At 38.6% G+C, this 16,719-nt stretch overlaps 1 protein-coding gene across 2 annotated transcripts in view; it reads right to left on the bottom strand.

Moving 5' to 3' along the window:
* The window catches only part of RLIM (ring finger protein, LIM domain interacting), a 30,316-nt gene extending 16,403 nt beyond the window's left edge, over positions 1-13,913 (bottom strand). Inside the window, exons 1-2 of one of the 2 annotated variants that reach the window (XM_060087098.1) lie at positions 13,671-13,913; positions 11,773-11,836 (exon numbers count right to left, since the gene is read on the bottom strand). The gene's annotated coding sequence lies outside the window, so the exon portion shown is untranslated. The remainder of the gene's footprint in view (positions 1-11,772; positions 11,837-13,670) is intronic. The other variant, XM_060087097.1, reaches the window with a different exon arrangement.
* Positions 13,914-16,719: the final 2,806 nt, after the last annotated feature.

The raw sequence follows: 16,719 nt of genomic DNA, 5'->3' as shown, positions 1-16,719 counted from the left end.
TGGAACATTCCCCAGGATAGACCATATCTAAGGTCACAAATCAAGCCTCAGTAAATTTAAGAAAATTGAAATCATATCAAGCATCTTTTCTGACCACAACACTATAAGATTAGAAATCAATTACAGGGAAAAAAATGTAAAAATCACAAACACACGGAGGCTAAACAATACGTTAAATAACCAAGAGCTCACTGAAGCTACCAAAGAGGAACTCAAAAAATACCTAGAGACAAATGACAATGAAAACATGACGATCCAAAACCTATAGGATGCAGCAAAAGCAATTCTAAGAGGGAGGTTTATAGCAATACAAGCCTACCTCAAGAAACAAGAAAAATCTCAAATAAACACTCTAACCTTACACCTAAAGAAACCAGAGGAAGAAGAACAAACAAAACCCAAAGTTAGCAGAACAAAAGAAATCGTAAAGATCACAGCAGAAATAAATGAAACAGAAACAAAGAAAACAACAGCAAAGGTCAATAAAACTGAAAGCTGGTTCTTTGAGAAGATAAACAAAACTGATAAACCATTAGCCAGACTCATCAAGATGGAGAGGACTCAAATCAATAAAATTAGAAATGAAAAAGGAGAAGTTACAACAGACACTGCAGAAATACAAAGCAACCTAAGAGACTGCCACAAGCAACTCTATGCCAATAAAATGGACAACCTAGAAGAAATGAACAAATTCTTAGAAAGATATAACCTTCCAATACTGAACCAGGAAGAAATAGAAAATATGAACAGACCAATCACAAGTAACAAAATTGAAACTGTGATTAAAAACCTTCCAACAAACAAAAGTCCAGGACCAGATGGCTTCACAGGTGAATTCTATCAAACATTTAGAGGAGAGATAACACCCATCTGACTCAAACTTTTCCAAAAAATTGCAGAGGAAGGAACACTCGCAAACTCATTCTATGAGGCCACCATCAGCCTGATACCAAAACCAGACACAGATATTACAAAAAAAAGAAAATTACAGACCAATATCACTGACGAATAAAGATGCAAAAATCCTCAACAAAATACTAGCAAACAGAATCCAGCGACACATTAAAAGGATCATAAACCATGATCAAGTGGGATTTATCCCACGGAAGGAAGGATTCTTCAATATATGCAAATCAATCAATGTGATACACCATATTAACAAATTGAAGAATAAAAACCACATGATTATCTCAATAGATGCAGAAAAAGCTTTTCACAAAACTCAACACCCATTTATGATAAAAACTCTCCAGAAAGTGGGCATAGAGGGAACCTACCTCAACATAATAAAGGCCATATACAACAAACCAACAGCAAACATCATTCTCAATGGTGAAAAACTGAAAGCATTTCCTCTAAGATCAGGAACAAGACAAGGATGTCCGCTCTCACCACTATTATCCAACATCGTTTTGGAAGTCCTAGCAATGGCAATCAGCGAAGAAAAAGAAATAAAAGGAATCCAAATTGGAAAAGAAGAAGTAAAGCTGTCGCTCTTTGCAGATGACGTGATACTATACATAGAGAATCCTAAAGATGCCACCAGAAAACTGCTAGAACTAATCAATGAATTTGGTAAAGTAGTAGGATACAAAATTAATGCACAGAAACCTCTTTCATTCCGATACACTAATGATGAAAAATCTGAAAGAGAAATTAAGGAAACATTCCCATTTACCACTGCAACAAAAAGAATAAAATATCTAGGAATAAACCTACCTAAGGAGACAAAAGACCTGTATGCAGAAAACTATAAGACAATGATGAAAGAAATTAAGGATGATACAAACAGATGGAGAAATACACCATGTTCTTGGATTGGAAGAATCAATATTGTGAAAATGAATATACTACCCAAAGCAATCTACAGATTCAATGCAAACCCTATCAAACTACCAATGGCATTTCCCACAGAACTAGAACAAAAAATCTTAAAATTTGTATGGAGACACAAAAGACGCCAAAGAGCCAAAGCAGTCTTGAGGGAAAAAAACAGAGCTGGGGGAAATCAGACTCCCTGACTTCAGACTATACTACAAAGCTACAGTAATCAAGACAATATGGTACTGGCACAAAAACAGAAATACAGATCAATGGAAACAGGATAGAAAGCCCAGAGATAAACCCACGCACCTATGGCCAGCTAATCTATGACAAAGGAGGCAAGGATATACAATGGAGAAAAGACAGTCTCTTCAATAAGTGGTGCTGGGAAAACTGGACAGCTACATGTAAAAGAATGAAATTAGAACACTCCCTAACACCATACACAAAAATAAACTCAAAATGGATTCAAGACCTAAATGTAAGACCGGACACTATAAAACTCTTAGAGGAAAACACAGGATAGAACACTCTGACATAAATCATAGCAAGATCTTTTTTGATCCACCTCCTAGAGTAATGGAAATAAAAACAAAAATAAACAAATGAGACCTAATGAAACTTAAAAGTTTTTGCACATCAAAGAAAACCACAAACAAGATGAAAAGACAACCCTGGTAATAATGGGAGAAAATATTTGCAAATGAATCAGTGGACAAAGGATTAATCTCTGAAATATATAAACAGCTCGTGCAGCTCAATATTAAAAAAACAAACAACCCAATCAAAAAATGGGCAGAAGACCTAAATAGACATTTCTCCAAAGAAGACATACAGATGGCCAAGAAGCACATGAAAAGCTGCTCAACATCACTAATTAGAGAAATGCAAGTCAAAACTACAATGAGGTATCACCTCACACCTGTTAGAATGGGCATCATGAGAAAATCTACAAACAACAAATGTTGGAGGGTGTGGAGGAAATGGAACCCTCTTGCACTGTTGGTGGGAATGTAAATTGATACAGCCACTATGGAGAACAGTATGGAGGTGCCTTAAGAAACTAAAAATAGCATTACCATATGACCCAACAATCCCACTATTGAGCATATACCCAGAGAAAACCATAATTCTAAAAGATACATGCACCCCAATGTTCACTGCAGCACTATTTACAATAGCCGGGTCATGGAAGCAACCTAAATGCCCATCAACAGACGAATGGATAAAGATGTGGTACATATATACAATGCAACATTGCTCAGCCTTAAAAAGGAATAGAATTGGGTCATTTGTAGAGACGTTGATGGATCTAGAGACTGTCACACAGAGCGAAATCAGAAAGAGAAAAACAAATATCATATATTAATTCATATTTGTGGAACCTAGAAAAATGGTACAGATGAATCGGTTTGCAGGGCAGAAATAGAGACACAGATGCAGAGAACAAACATATGGACACCAAGGGGGGAAAGTGGTGTGATGAACCGGGAGATTGGGATTAATATATATACAGTAATATGTATAGAATGGATAACTAATAAGAACTTGCTGTATAAAAAAATGAATAAAATTCAAAAAAAAATACAACTCAGTAGGGCTGAAAGGCTTTAAAAATGTAAAGCTTTCAAAGAAGGGAAAAACGTCTGATAAGTTCTGACGTTTGCAGGACATGAACCAAAGATAACAAAAACCTCACATACCAAGGACTGTTACCAGAATGGCACAAAGTCTTAAGAATAGTGCCAGGGAGGTTAAAGCCCACAAGGAACAGAAACTTTCAGAAGTATGGGAAAGATTTTTTAAAATGGCTTTGAAAAACAAAATCTGAAAGAAGAATGGAGTCTTGTACTAAACATGTGTGTGGGGGGGTTGGTATATTAACAGAAGATGGTAGGTAGAGGCACTCAACTTCTATTTTATTCAACACGGAGAATCATCTTCCAACTGGAAGTAGTGGAAAAAACCAAATTTCTCAGATAGAATCAAGAGCCAAAACTACAATATTTCCAATGATAATCTTCGAGAAATCACAGAACAGGAGAGATGCTAGATGATGTAATCTTCAAAGAAAGTGACATCTATAAGCTATAGCACAGCAAAATCTGACGAGAAACCTAGGGGGAAATTCTGCAATAGACTATCAGATATATTGCAAACACGTAGAAGAAATATGTTCACCAGAAGTGGAATTCACTGCCAAATTAACCTCATTTGCTTTACAAAGTTTTCTTTCACATACAACTTGCTTTACAAGATTCTCACATTAAAATCACCTGGGGGAGCTTTCTCTGGGGCAAACCAGACAGTGATATCTTAAAAATTCCACAGGTAATTCCATTGTGCAGTCAGGGTTGAGAAACTCTTTGATAGGGGCATCAATACTGCCGACTAGTCTAGCTTGGTTTCTGTACAGTCTGAAAAGGTTTTGCATCCTATCGTTATGGAGAAATGTGGACTAGATCAGTGCTTCTCAAACTTCAGCATACAAACGAATCATATGGAAATCCTGTAAAAATACAGATTCTGATTCAGTAGGTTGGGGGTGAGGCCTGAGAGCATGCATTTTAAATAAGCCTCCAAGTGATGCTAATGCTGCTGATCAGTCTGAGTAGCAAGGAGCTTGAAGACAATACAATTTAACAGATTCACAGTTGTTAAATAACACTCTCAAAGATTATGGAACAATGTTAACCTGCAAACAGCCCTGTCTTTAGCATTTTTAAAAGAACCATGTCAAAGACATGCTAAACAAATCTACAGACAACTCAAAGCTGGGAGTTAGTAATGAAGATGTATATGATAAAAAATATTCTGAATTCTTTGGGCTGTGAAGATGAGCTGAAATCAACAAAATGATGATAAATGTGCTACCTTAAACACTTTAAGGGTTAGCAAGCTGAAGTAATCCATAGTAAGAGTACAGAATAGGGGGGGCTTCCCTGGTGGCACAGTGGTTAAGAATCCGCCTGCCAATGCAGGGGACACAGGTTCAATCCCTGGCCTGGGAAGATCCCACATGCCGCAGAGCAACTAAGCCCGTGTGCCACAACTACTGAGCCCGCGTGACACAACTACTGAAGCCCTTGCACCTAGAGCCCGTGCTCCACAACAAGAGAAGCCACTGCAATGAGAAGCCCGTGCACCACAATGAAGAGTAGCCCCCTGCCCTGTTCGCCACAACTAGAGAAAGACTGCGTGCAGCAATGAAGACCCAACACAGCCAAAAATAAATAAATTAAAAAAACCAAAAGATTACAGAACAGGGGAAAAAAAAACCTGTCTTGGTGAGTTCACATGAAGACGTTTTTAGTTAACAAAAGCTCAATAAAAAGACCGTTTGACTTGGCTGCTAAGAAACCTAAGAGTCACATGTTGTTTTCCCAGGCCATAGTGTTGAGATAAAAGTAGGTAACAGTGCCAAAGGAACTTGCACTTCAGACTATATGTGGAGTATTTGAAACATTTAAAATACCTCCAAAAGGACATTGACAAACACAAGAAAGTATCTAGAGTGACCAAGATGGTGAGAAGCCAGGGAATACCATAAAAGAAACGGTTGAGGGACTTCCCTGGTGGTCCAGTGGTAAAGAATCCGCCTTCCAATGCAGGGAAAGCAGGCTCGATGCCTGGCCAGGGAACTAAGATCTCACATGCCGCAGGGCAACTAAGCCCGCATGCCACGACTACTGAGCTCACGTGCCTCAGCGAGAGAGCCCACGTGCCGCAAACTACAGAGCCCACGTGCTCTGGAACCCGCGTGCCACAACAAAGAGCCTGCACCACAAGGAAGTTCCTGCACCCTGTGACGAAGACAGATGTAATGTCACTACTGTTTGGTAAGTGAAAACTAACATTTTAAAGGTTAAAGTATGCCAAAGATGTCAGGAGACTGTAGTCCAAATGATGAAATACAGATCTCTCTCCATTCTGGTGTGAAAAGATCAGTGAAGAATTATGTTAATAAAATGGGTCTCTACTCTGTGGTGAAAAACACTGTGGTACGTTTCCAGTTTAACTTACGTAAGAGAAAAAAAGAATCCCCACCGTCCCCCCTCCCCCGGGCTCCTTCTATCATCATAAAAGAGAAGATTTTAAATCTTTTTATTTAGTTACCTTATATTCAGTTATAATATTCATGTGCACAAGTCAGAAATTTTGGATTGAGTACATGGTTAGCATCAGCCATTTTTAAACTTAAATATTTCTGGGAAAGCTTACCAATAAAACAATTAAGAGAACAAATGTGTAACTGTTCTTAAATCACGTAGGTCTCTTCCTAGTTATAAGCAATACCTACCACCCTATTCATACAGCCCTTTCACCTATATTTCACTGAAGCCTTACAACAATCCTATGAAGTAGGAATCACCAAATCTATTTTACAGATAAAAAACAGAAGCACAGACAGAGGAAGTGATTTACCAAAGGCCATGTGCTTACTAAGTGGAAAGAGCCAGTAATTAAATCCAGGCCTTCTGATTCCAAATCCAGTCAACTTTTCACTAAATGGACAACTGCCTCCCAATATATGCCAAGACTATAAACTTTAAATAAATACATTCCTTCAGTCCCAATAGGCATGTCCAATGTATTCAACCTCACTATGAGCTTTTTAGACCATGTTCACTTCCGGTATGAAAACTTCCAAAATGACAGAACACCTTTTATAAGCAGTCTGACCCAGCAGGGCTTATTTTTAAATAAGTCAACTTTTAGTATTTTTGTTTTAAATAGAGTTGCCCCTCGGATAAATAACATATTTTATTAACCTTATTTCTTTCAGAATACTGTGTGCCAATATATCCAAATCCATTCCTGGAACACAAGCAGCCAAATTAGAAAATTTGCCGTCATTTAAAAAACTACTCATTGGGTCAATAAATGTATGACTGTGTCAGGTAAATTTAATTCCGGGGAGGAAAAGCCAGCAAGAAAACCAAACCTGAGATTTACTCTGTAACTAGGGAGTTTAAAGCAGATTTTATTCACCTTGAGAATTTTAAAGCATTTTTAGTGATCTCCAATTTTCCTATAGTCATTATCATATATTAATACAAATTATGCAGCTTACTATGTTTCTAACCACTGCTAAAAGTATTTCATTTAATTCTCCTAATCCACCTACGCCAATCTTTAAAAAATGTAATTTTGTTATAATGTTAGGGCAAAAAGTCACTTAAACCATACTGTTCAGTACTAATGGGTCAGAAGACCTGGTGCTAAGTATAAGCACACTCATACTATATTCAATGGACATACTGCATCAATTAAGAAGATTTAAGGCACTAAAATATATGGTTAACAAAACAACAGACTTAAAAAACTGAATTCTGAAATTCAAATGCTTGTGTGAATATCAGTTTTAAAATAAGCCACATCTATTAAGTCTGGAAGAAATAACCTCATTTTAAAAACAAAAAGGTAGGGCTTCCCTGGTGGCACAGTGGTTGAGAGTCCACCTGCCGATGCAGGGGACACGGGTTCGTGCCCTGTTCCGGGAAGATCCCACATGCCGTGGAGCGGCTAGGCCCGTGAGCCATGGCTGCTGAGCCTGCACGTCCGGAGCCTGTGCTCCGCATCGGGAGAGGCCACAACAGTGAGGGGCACGCGTACCGCAAAAAAAAAAAAAAAAAAAAAACAAGAAAAACAAAAACAACAACAGCAACAACAAAAAAACCCCAAAAAGGTATGGTGGGAGGGAGGAATCAAGGTAACCTAATACCAACCAACTACTAAAGTATTATACCTTGAGCATCGTCACCTTTTGGATGTGTTCATACAAGCTCCAAAACTCTATCGTGTTCTAAAGCACAACATGCCAATTAAAAAAAATCATAGGTACCAACATAAAAATGTGTCATACTGAAAAGAGAAGGGCAAACATTTTTCTGTTTGCAACAGAGCTTCTTCATTAAGAACCTCATAGAGTAGATGAGAATTAATGACATGCAAGCCTTGTGAATAACGAAAATGTCAGCTCAATAATACCGTCACCAAAATGAAAAATACTCAATATAGTTAAAAGCAAAAATAAGGTCAAATCACAAAGAACTGCTGAATTTGAGGTCATGAAAATAAAATATCATCATATATGTAGTTATATACAAAAGTGTTGGGAATTCTTCCTATACAGAATGTTTCATTAAAAATTTACAGCAGGGCTTCCCTGGTGGCGCAGTGGTTGGGAGTCCGCCTGATGATGCGGGGGACGCGGGTTCGTGCCCCGATCGGGGAGGATCCCACATGCCGCGGAGCGGCTGGGCCCGTGAGCCATGGCTGCTGGGCCTGCACGTCCAGAGCCTGTGCTCCGCAACGGGAGAGGCCACAATAGTGTGAGGCCCGCGTACCACAAAAAAAAAAAAAAAAAAAAAAAAAAAAAAAATTTTTTTTTACAGCATTTGTAGCAGACAAATCAAAGGTTGATTACCAGATAGCTTTTTTATTCTATGAGTAGCAGGGTGGAATTCACCTCTGTGAAAACGGAAAAAGAGCATACTAGGTTCTAGTCTTGGCTGTAACAGTAACTATGTAAATTTGGCCAATTTATTTAACCTTTTGTGTCTCAGGATCTCCATCAATATTAGAGTACTGGATTAAGCTATCTACAAGATACCTTTCCAATTCTATGAATCTGTGACTATAAATAAGATATAACCTGCATCACATTACAATACTAAGTCAGAAAAATAAAGCTTAAGAAACAACATGAATAACTAGGATGTAAGCTTAGAAGCTGTGCGTTTCTTACTGCTATTTCACTCATACACTTCTATCTCTTTTATGACTATCTTTTTTTAAAAGAAATATAAAGCATTCCTCTTTAAAAAACAGGGCAAGGTTTATGTTTCACTGCCTTTACTTATTGCACAGTACTTCTCACCACCCACACAATTTGTTGATCATTTCCATTACTGGCCTAACAGAGGATGCTACTAAGGCCTCCACCACTGCTGATACTACTAGAGCAAAATGGGATTATAAAATAACAGCATGGCAATGTTAGCTTAGCCTGGTTTATATTCTTCTACCTTTACCACTTGAAAAGGACAGCAGGAAAAAAAGGATTCAGCATGTGTCTAATCTCTTGGCAGGAAGTCTGCAGCTCACAAACAACTCTGACTTACAACAACCCTCTAAAACAGTTAAACCGAAGAATATTAAGAATGTCAACAAATCAAAGGATGGAGACCAAGCCAAATGCTGCCAATTCACAGGATCAAGTTAGTTAAAAAAAGAAACCATTATAATGACATTTCAATTCACCCAAGTACTTTAGACAGTGAATTTAATCTTCAATTACCCAGTTCAACCCAGTTCATGCTCTTTTATTATCAAGCTACGCCACTAAATTAGAATTTGGTCTTATTCACACTAACTCAATTCTGACTTCTCATTATTCTCAAGTCAAAAAAATGACTCAAAAACCCAAAAGATTCATGTGTTTATTTTAAGTTATTAATGTAAAAGTCACTGATTACTGGCAATTTTGGTGTTAATTGGTAAAGTACTACGTTTTAAGAAATAAGTTTTCCACCAAAAATGAACTATTTAAAAGTGTGAAGTCAATTTTTAAAATTAAAATCATTTGACCAAAAAAGAAAATATTATCTACACAAATACAAATGACTGCTATATTGTTTGAGGAAAACAATATTGTGTTACAGAACCAAACACGTTGACAACTGTGATCCCTGAACCAATGTTCCTACACAGAAATGGTGACAAAGGTGACCATATATCCCCGGTCTGTCCAGAAGAGTAGCAGTCTACAACTGTTGTCCTGTAGTAATTATTAATATGGCCCTCTTTCACGCCTAAGTGTCCCAGTTTGCATAAATTATATGGTCACCTTAGATGTAATTGACACTAACAGGAACTTTGGTCAATAAGAAATGAAAATTGTAATTAGAGTTAAATCCTTTCTTCATACACTCAAGTGAAGAACAAGAGGAAAGAGACCATTTTTCATTCCAGAAAAAATTGAACAAACACTGAACACAAATATCTCTTCTCCCCCACAGAAAGTATCATGTTCATCACCATGCAAACGCTGTATAATAGCAGCCCAACCTGTAGTAGTGAAATTATTGCAAGAGGTCCACAAATCTACATACATACCGTGCACTGTCTACAGATATTTGTCTCCCACATATGTCGGTGATATTATGACTAATGAAATTAAAACCTTGGGTTGATGCACTAAAATACAAGAATATCTACAGCAAAAATACCAAGTATATATTTCAAGAGCAAAACCACAAGTTCACGAATATATTCCCAAATTGTTCAAGAGTGTCAAGATTTTTACATATAAAATGAACTGCTTGATTATCTGGGAAACTTCCATATTCCAGGTTGGAAAAAAAAAATAACGAAGGAAAAATAGGCACAGAAGTGTTACTGCTTTCTTACGCTGGGTATCAAAATGTCAAAGGATCATGTAAGCTGGATACTTTTTAAAATCAATGGGCCATAAGGTTTTGGAAATGTCTGTGTTATACAGAAATGTTAAGGAATTAGACTTACAAAAGAAAAACATGTCCCAGCCCTAGTCAGTGGCCCAAAATTCTAGCACCTGATTGATCTGGGTTTGACAGAGGACTTTTTACTTTCTAATTTGTTATCTACTTTACGGTAAATCAAGGGAACAGGAGGTTGGTGAGTGGTTTGCTCTATTTCCCAATCCGCTAGAGCTTTGGGAAAAGTAATATACACATTATAATTCCATAAATGCAGATGTCTCATTTGATCTACTGTATTATTTAAGGCCTCACTACATGTTCACTAACCTGAAAGAATATATCCAACCAGCCTAACATTCCTAGATATGACTTCATTATTAAGCTATTTCTTAAAGCCATTTCTGATTTTAAATTAAGTTTATCAAACTTTATCACAAGCAGTAACAGCTGAAACAGGAACCTTGACAGACCAAAAGAGGGTATAATTGCTAAATAAGTCTCACCTGCTTCATAAAGCAAATTTCCTTTAACAAAAGTTTTTGATGCAAATAACCTACAGATTTTAAAAATTACAACCTTTCATTTTCTTTGCATTTCCAATCTAATTAGATAGCTATTAAGTCTAAAGACATAAAACTTTAGTGACTTTGGCATCAGACAGACCTGAGTTAAAATGGGGGCTCTACCACTTATTAGCTATGTAATTGAGGACAAATTACCTAATCTCTCCTTTGAGTCTCAGTTACCTCTGTAAAATAGGTAACATCCTCATGAAGCTTTGCTGTAAGGAGTACAAAATGATGCATGTGAAGCACAGGACCTAACACATAAGTATTCAATACAAATTAGTTGTGAATTTAGGCTAACTACCCATCGCAGTTTGCCTGGGACAATGCAGGTTTGCAACTGGATGCGTTATTAATAATGTCCCTTTTGCTCTTAAAGGCATCCTGGCTAGGGCAATAAATTATGTGGCTACCTTAACAATGATGATGAAAGGAGTTAATACCAATTAGAGTATTATATATCATTTATGACTTTTTGGACCTTGAAGGAAAAAAATCGAATGTCACACAGAATAATGAGATTATATTCCTGTAATACAGTCTACTGATAATTCATTTTGTTATTCAATAAACATTTAAACACTATTTATTTATACCCATCTCATTCCAACAGTAATTTAAGGCAGCAAATTTCTGTATTGTTTTTTCTGTTCCATACAGGTACTGGTAAATTTCAAATGTTATTTTAAAGGAAAAAAAATGACAGATACAGCACTAATGAGGTTCCAGCTACTCAGGAACACTACCTTTTGAATTCCCAGCGAAAAACACCCATTCTGATCATGAAGAATGCCCAAGACCAACTAACATACATCAAATAAGCCCATCCAATTACAGGGCCTGCAAAACAGAATAAATATTTTTAAACATGCATTCTACACGTAAATCATCAGGAGACGCAACAAAAAATAAATTACCTGACTGTTATGACATAGTATTGTAATACAATAAACTGGATTTTAGTTTTCTTCACTCTCTGCTCTAGAAAAAAAAAGAATCCATTATTCTTCCTCTTTTATAAGATAGACATTTTCTTTGAAACAGACACAGCCTAAAAAAATACATATCCTATATATTTTAGATACAGATACACACACATACATACACACACACACACACTCACCACAACCCAACGTAACTCAACATTAGTATTAGGATATTTGGGGAGACTGAGAAGGTCAGAGGGAACCAGGAATCTTATATGTTATATATAAGATAACCTTTAAAGGCCGAGAGCCAATCTACCTTTTAATATAAAGTTACTTAAAATAGGCCTTTTCTCATCAGACCAGTAATTATTTTCAGATTCTCAGTTACTTCCAAAAACTTATTTGGCACATTACACTAGCCTAAGGCAGTAACTAAAGTATGAAAGATCATCAGGACATCTTAGGCTAAAGAAAAACATTTTTTCAGTAAGAGTATCCTAAAATTCCACTAAAAATATTTAGATTGGTCTTCCTGGGTACTTTATTTTTACAACTTAGAAAACCAATTTTGGGGGAGCGATAATTGTGCCTGCCTGCTCTCAAGTCATCCAGGACGGACATAATGTACCTGATGGGGTGATGTAAGTATTCTGTCTTTAATAAGGAGAAGAATCAAAAAATGATTAGTAATAGTATGTCTATTTCTTCCTCCCTTCAATCATCCAAAGCTACTGCGGGTAATTCTGATTCAGGAAATGCGGGCTCCTTATTTCCAGCAAAAAATTATTCTGGGGCCTTGCAAACAGTGGATGACAACCTGATATAAATGCTTCCTCTTGCCCCCAAACTAAAGAATGACCTAAATAACAAGGCTGCTAGTCCTCAGAATCCCGGACTAACCTGTGGAATAAGTATGGTGAAACTGTCTAGGGAAGGAACGTGGCTGTCTCCTCCATCTTGAAATTAATCAGCATAAGGGAAAAAGGGACTGAGTATTCAGGAAGCAGAAGCCCAACCGGTTAATACTAGTTACTAAAGCTATGGCGTACGTGGCAGGTACCGCCCGCAGAAGACGAGACCCTTAGGCATTTTTTTGAGGGGGGAGGGGTTGGGTTGCTCACGGATTGAACGGAAATTAACTTCAAAATCATTTGGCCCAATTCCCACCCTCACCCAGGGAAAAACAACAAACACGCAACGGCTTTTCCCTCCCTTTTGGGGGGATCCTTACAGTGATATCTGCCAAAGGATATGCCAGGGTTATTCGAGCAAGGGAGTAAACCACATTTGCCTCAGATCCTCAGGGAAGATGTCATCGTGGCCCCAGGGGGCGCCTAATTGATAGTGCCCTGCAGAAGGGCGCAAAATGGGGTTTTGCAAATCCTGGGAAATATAAAGCTCCACGAGTTCTCAGCATCTAACTTAAGAGCAGCCTGATTTTTCCCCCATTTCCTAAACCCAAGCCCGCCATGTAAAAGGGAGGGGGGGAGGAAAACGCGAGGGAAGTCTCCAGAGAACCGAGGAGAGAAAAACCTGAGACGGTCAAAGATTCTCACGCCTGAAGCCAACAATCGAAAATCGCCTCCCCCAAATTTTAAGGTTCTGGAGGGCCCTGGCCGCGGCTCGAGCGGCCACGAAGAGGAAGTACTTCCCACATCCTTCCCCTTCTTCAAAGAGCCTGTCGGCCATACACCCAACTAAAATGGCAGCGGCGACTACGCCACGGAGCCCCCCGCAGCAACCTGCGCCTGGGGTCCGGAGGCGGCGATGAGCCTCCGCCACGATGCGCCACTCAGGCCATTTTGAGAGAACGCAGTAACCGCGGCTCCGCTGTCTTCCCCTCGCTCTCCATCCATTTCTCAGAGGACTCCCAAGGCTTCACTTACTCGGTTTTAGTGTCGGGATCCGACTCGGTCGGTCCGGCCGCCGCCGCCGCCGCCGCCGCCGGGGCTCCTGCGCGCCTCCCCTACCGCCGCTCTCAAGCCCGCCTCCGATGAGTCGCTGGTTGAGACCCGCCTCTAGCCCAGCGCCTGCTCGGAGACGTTTGCTCAGGCAGCCATTATCTTCCCCATTGTTACCAAGCAGCGACAGGAAACGCTTGCCCACAACAGGAAGTGATGATGCCGCGTCCGGGCCCCGCAGCCCGACTCCCAGCCGAGTAGCCAATCCCAGGCGATTCCTCGAAAAGGTTCGGTGGGAGGGGAAGGCTGCCGACTGACGACGCGGCAAGGCGGGCCGCGGCCTGGAAAAGGAAAACCGCTGTGACGCCCACCATGTGACAGGCCCCACCCTCCTCCGCCATTTTGAATTGTGGCGAGAAATTTCGCGTTCTGAGAATTGTGGGAACGTCGCCTTTCCCGTTTTGAAAGCTGGAGGACGTCACCGTCTGACTGCTGGAAACCCTTTTCAGAGTGAGAAATGCGATACTAGTCTAACCTGACGTCGATTCACACAGTTAGTCCGGACCGGTTAATACAGCATCCTACCTATATTCGACATTTATCGAGCGCCAGCTGTAGTGTCAAGCACTATTATAGATGTTGGGGATACAGCGGAAATTAAAGCAGACCAAAATCCCAGTTCTCATGGGTCTTTATACTCTACTTGGGGGAGGGACAATAATTACTATATATATTTGTATATATATGTATAACATATATATAGTTGATGATAAATGCTAGGGAGAAAAATAAAGCGGGGGGAGGTGGGCGGGAGAACGCCCGGTGGGGGCAAACGGGAATTGCAGTTTTAAAAAGAGTGGTCAGAGGTGGCCTCTCTGAGATGGTAATTCTGAAATCCTTGGAAGAGGGCGGTGACTGTAAAACGGTGGGAAAATCTGATAAGGTTGGAATTTAAGGGCGGTTAAGGAAGGCCTTTCTTAGATGGTAATGCGTGAAGGAAGGTAGAGAATGAGCTACCCAGCATCCAACTCCCGTTTTCACAGTTAAAGAAAAACAACCACGGTTTTAGGGTGTGTCCCTGTTTTTTTTTCCCCCATTTTTCTGTTTTCTGTGTTTTCAGGTAACACTCCAGCTACACTGGCTTTCTTAGTATTATTCCAGCGAACTAAACTTGTTCCCACCTCTGCAACTTTACCTTTTCTCAATTGTCACCTCCCCAGAGAACACTTCCCTAACCACCCTATCTGAAATAACAACTTACCCGTCCCCTTACCTGCTTAATTTTCTTTAGAGCACTTCATCTGAAAATATATTATTTATTTGTTTACCTCACCCCCTTAAGAACAGTAAACCTTTTTGTTCTGTTCACTGTTATATCCGCAGCGAGCTCATAGTAGGCCCTCAAATATTTTTTGTTAGAGTGCCGGCCTCGGCATGACGGCTATTTCATCAGCCAGAAATATATTTCACTCCAAGCAGTTACAACAGTATCTCTCATACTTCCCTGTTCAACTTTCCAACAGGCTTGATATTGTCATTTTTGACAGTGTGGGAATATGAGTTTGGTATTGTGTCTCTACTCAACTTTTGTCTTATATTACATGTCATATACTAGACTTTTACCTAGAATGTATAAAATGAGTTCTTCAGTGGCCTGCAATTGCTATTAAGCCTGATATTGAGATTGTGGAAATAACACTAGCCACTCCTTGACATATTCTTGAGGCAAACGTGGCTTAATGTAAAATATAAACTCATAAAAGAAGTGGAAAATGTAAGTGTCTATAGCCTTGGGGAGGTGGAAGGACTTTCTAAACATGACACAAAGTCCATAAAAGGAATTACTGTTAAATACAACTTCATAAATGAAAGTAAAGCTTCTGAATGTCAAAACACAAGGTTAATAAAGTTAAAAGACAAATGACAAACTGAGAAAAATAATTTCCATATGACAGCTAAGGGGTAGTACTGGTTTATAATAAAATTAAAAGAGAAATGAGAAATTGGCAAAAATGCTACATATGATAAACATATGATAAGCATGTATGACTTACGATTTTTTGACTTTACTATGGTGCAAAAGCGATACTCATTCAGTAGAAGCTGTACTTCAGATTTGAATTTTGATCTTTCTCTGGGCTAGCGATATGCAGTACAATACTTTCTGGTGATGCTGGGCAGCAGCAGCAAGCTGCAGTTCCCAGTCAGCCCCATCATGAGGGTAAACAACCCAGACACTGATAGCAATTCTGTACCCACACAAACATTCTGTATTTCAGTACAGTATTCAATAAATTACATGAGATATTCATCACTTTATTATAAAATAGGCTTTGTGTTAGATGATTTTGCTCAACTGTAGGCTAATTTAAGTCTTCTGAGCATGTTTAAGGTAGGCTAGGCTAAACTATGATGTTTGGTATGTTACGTGTATTAAATGAATTTTCCAATTAGGATATTTTCAACTTAGGATGGATTTCTCGGGACATAACCCCATCGTAAATTGAGGAAGATGTGTAGTCTATAAAGTGCTATTATAATTTTTTTTAAAGATAAATACCCCAATTAAACGTGCAAAGGGCATGAATAGACAATTCAAAGAAGGAGAAAATATTTGGCTGATAAGCATATGATAATATTAATCAGAGTAATCAACCTCACTCATAATCAGAAATAAAAATAAAAACAGTGATATCTCCTTTTTGCCTATCAGAATGTCAAAGATTAAAAGTTTTATAATATTAAGTGTTAATAAAGATACTATGAAATGGGCACACTTATATGCTACTGGTACAAACTGATATAACCTTTTTTAGGTAATTTGGCAACACGTATCAAAAGCCTAAATATCCATATTGTTTGACCAACAAGTCCACAAACAGAAATTTATTTTAAGGAAAATAAATGGGCAAGTTTTCAAAAATATACGTAATAAATGTACAAAGATGTTAATCATAGTGAGTTGTATAATATTGAAATACTGAAAAATCAGAAAAAAGAACTATTCAACAATTAGTTAAATACAGTGCATCCA

Source organism: Mesoplodon densirostris, chromosome X (assembly GCF_025265405.1).
Source record: "Mesoplodon densirostris isolate mMesDen1 chromosome X, mMesDen1 primary haplotype, whole genome shotgun sequence".
NCBI lineage: Eukaryota > Metazoa > Chordata > Mammalia > Artiodactyla > Ziphiidae > Mesoplodon > Mesoplodon densirostris.
Note: the sequence above shows the minus strand (reverse complement) of the source record. Positions and strands in the feature narration are given on the sequence as shown.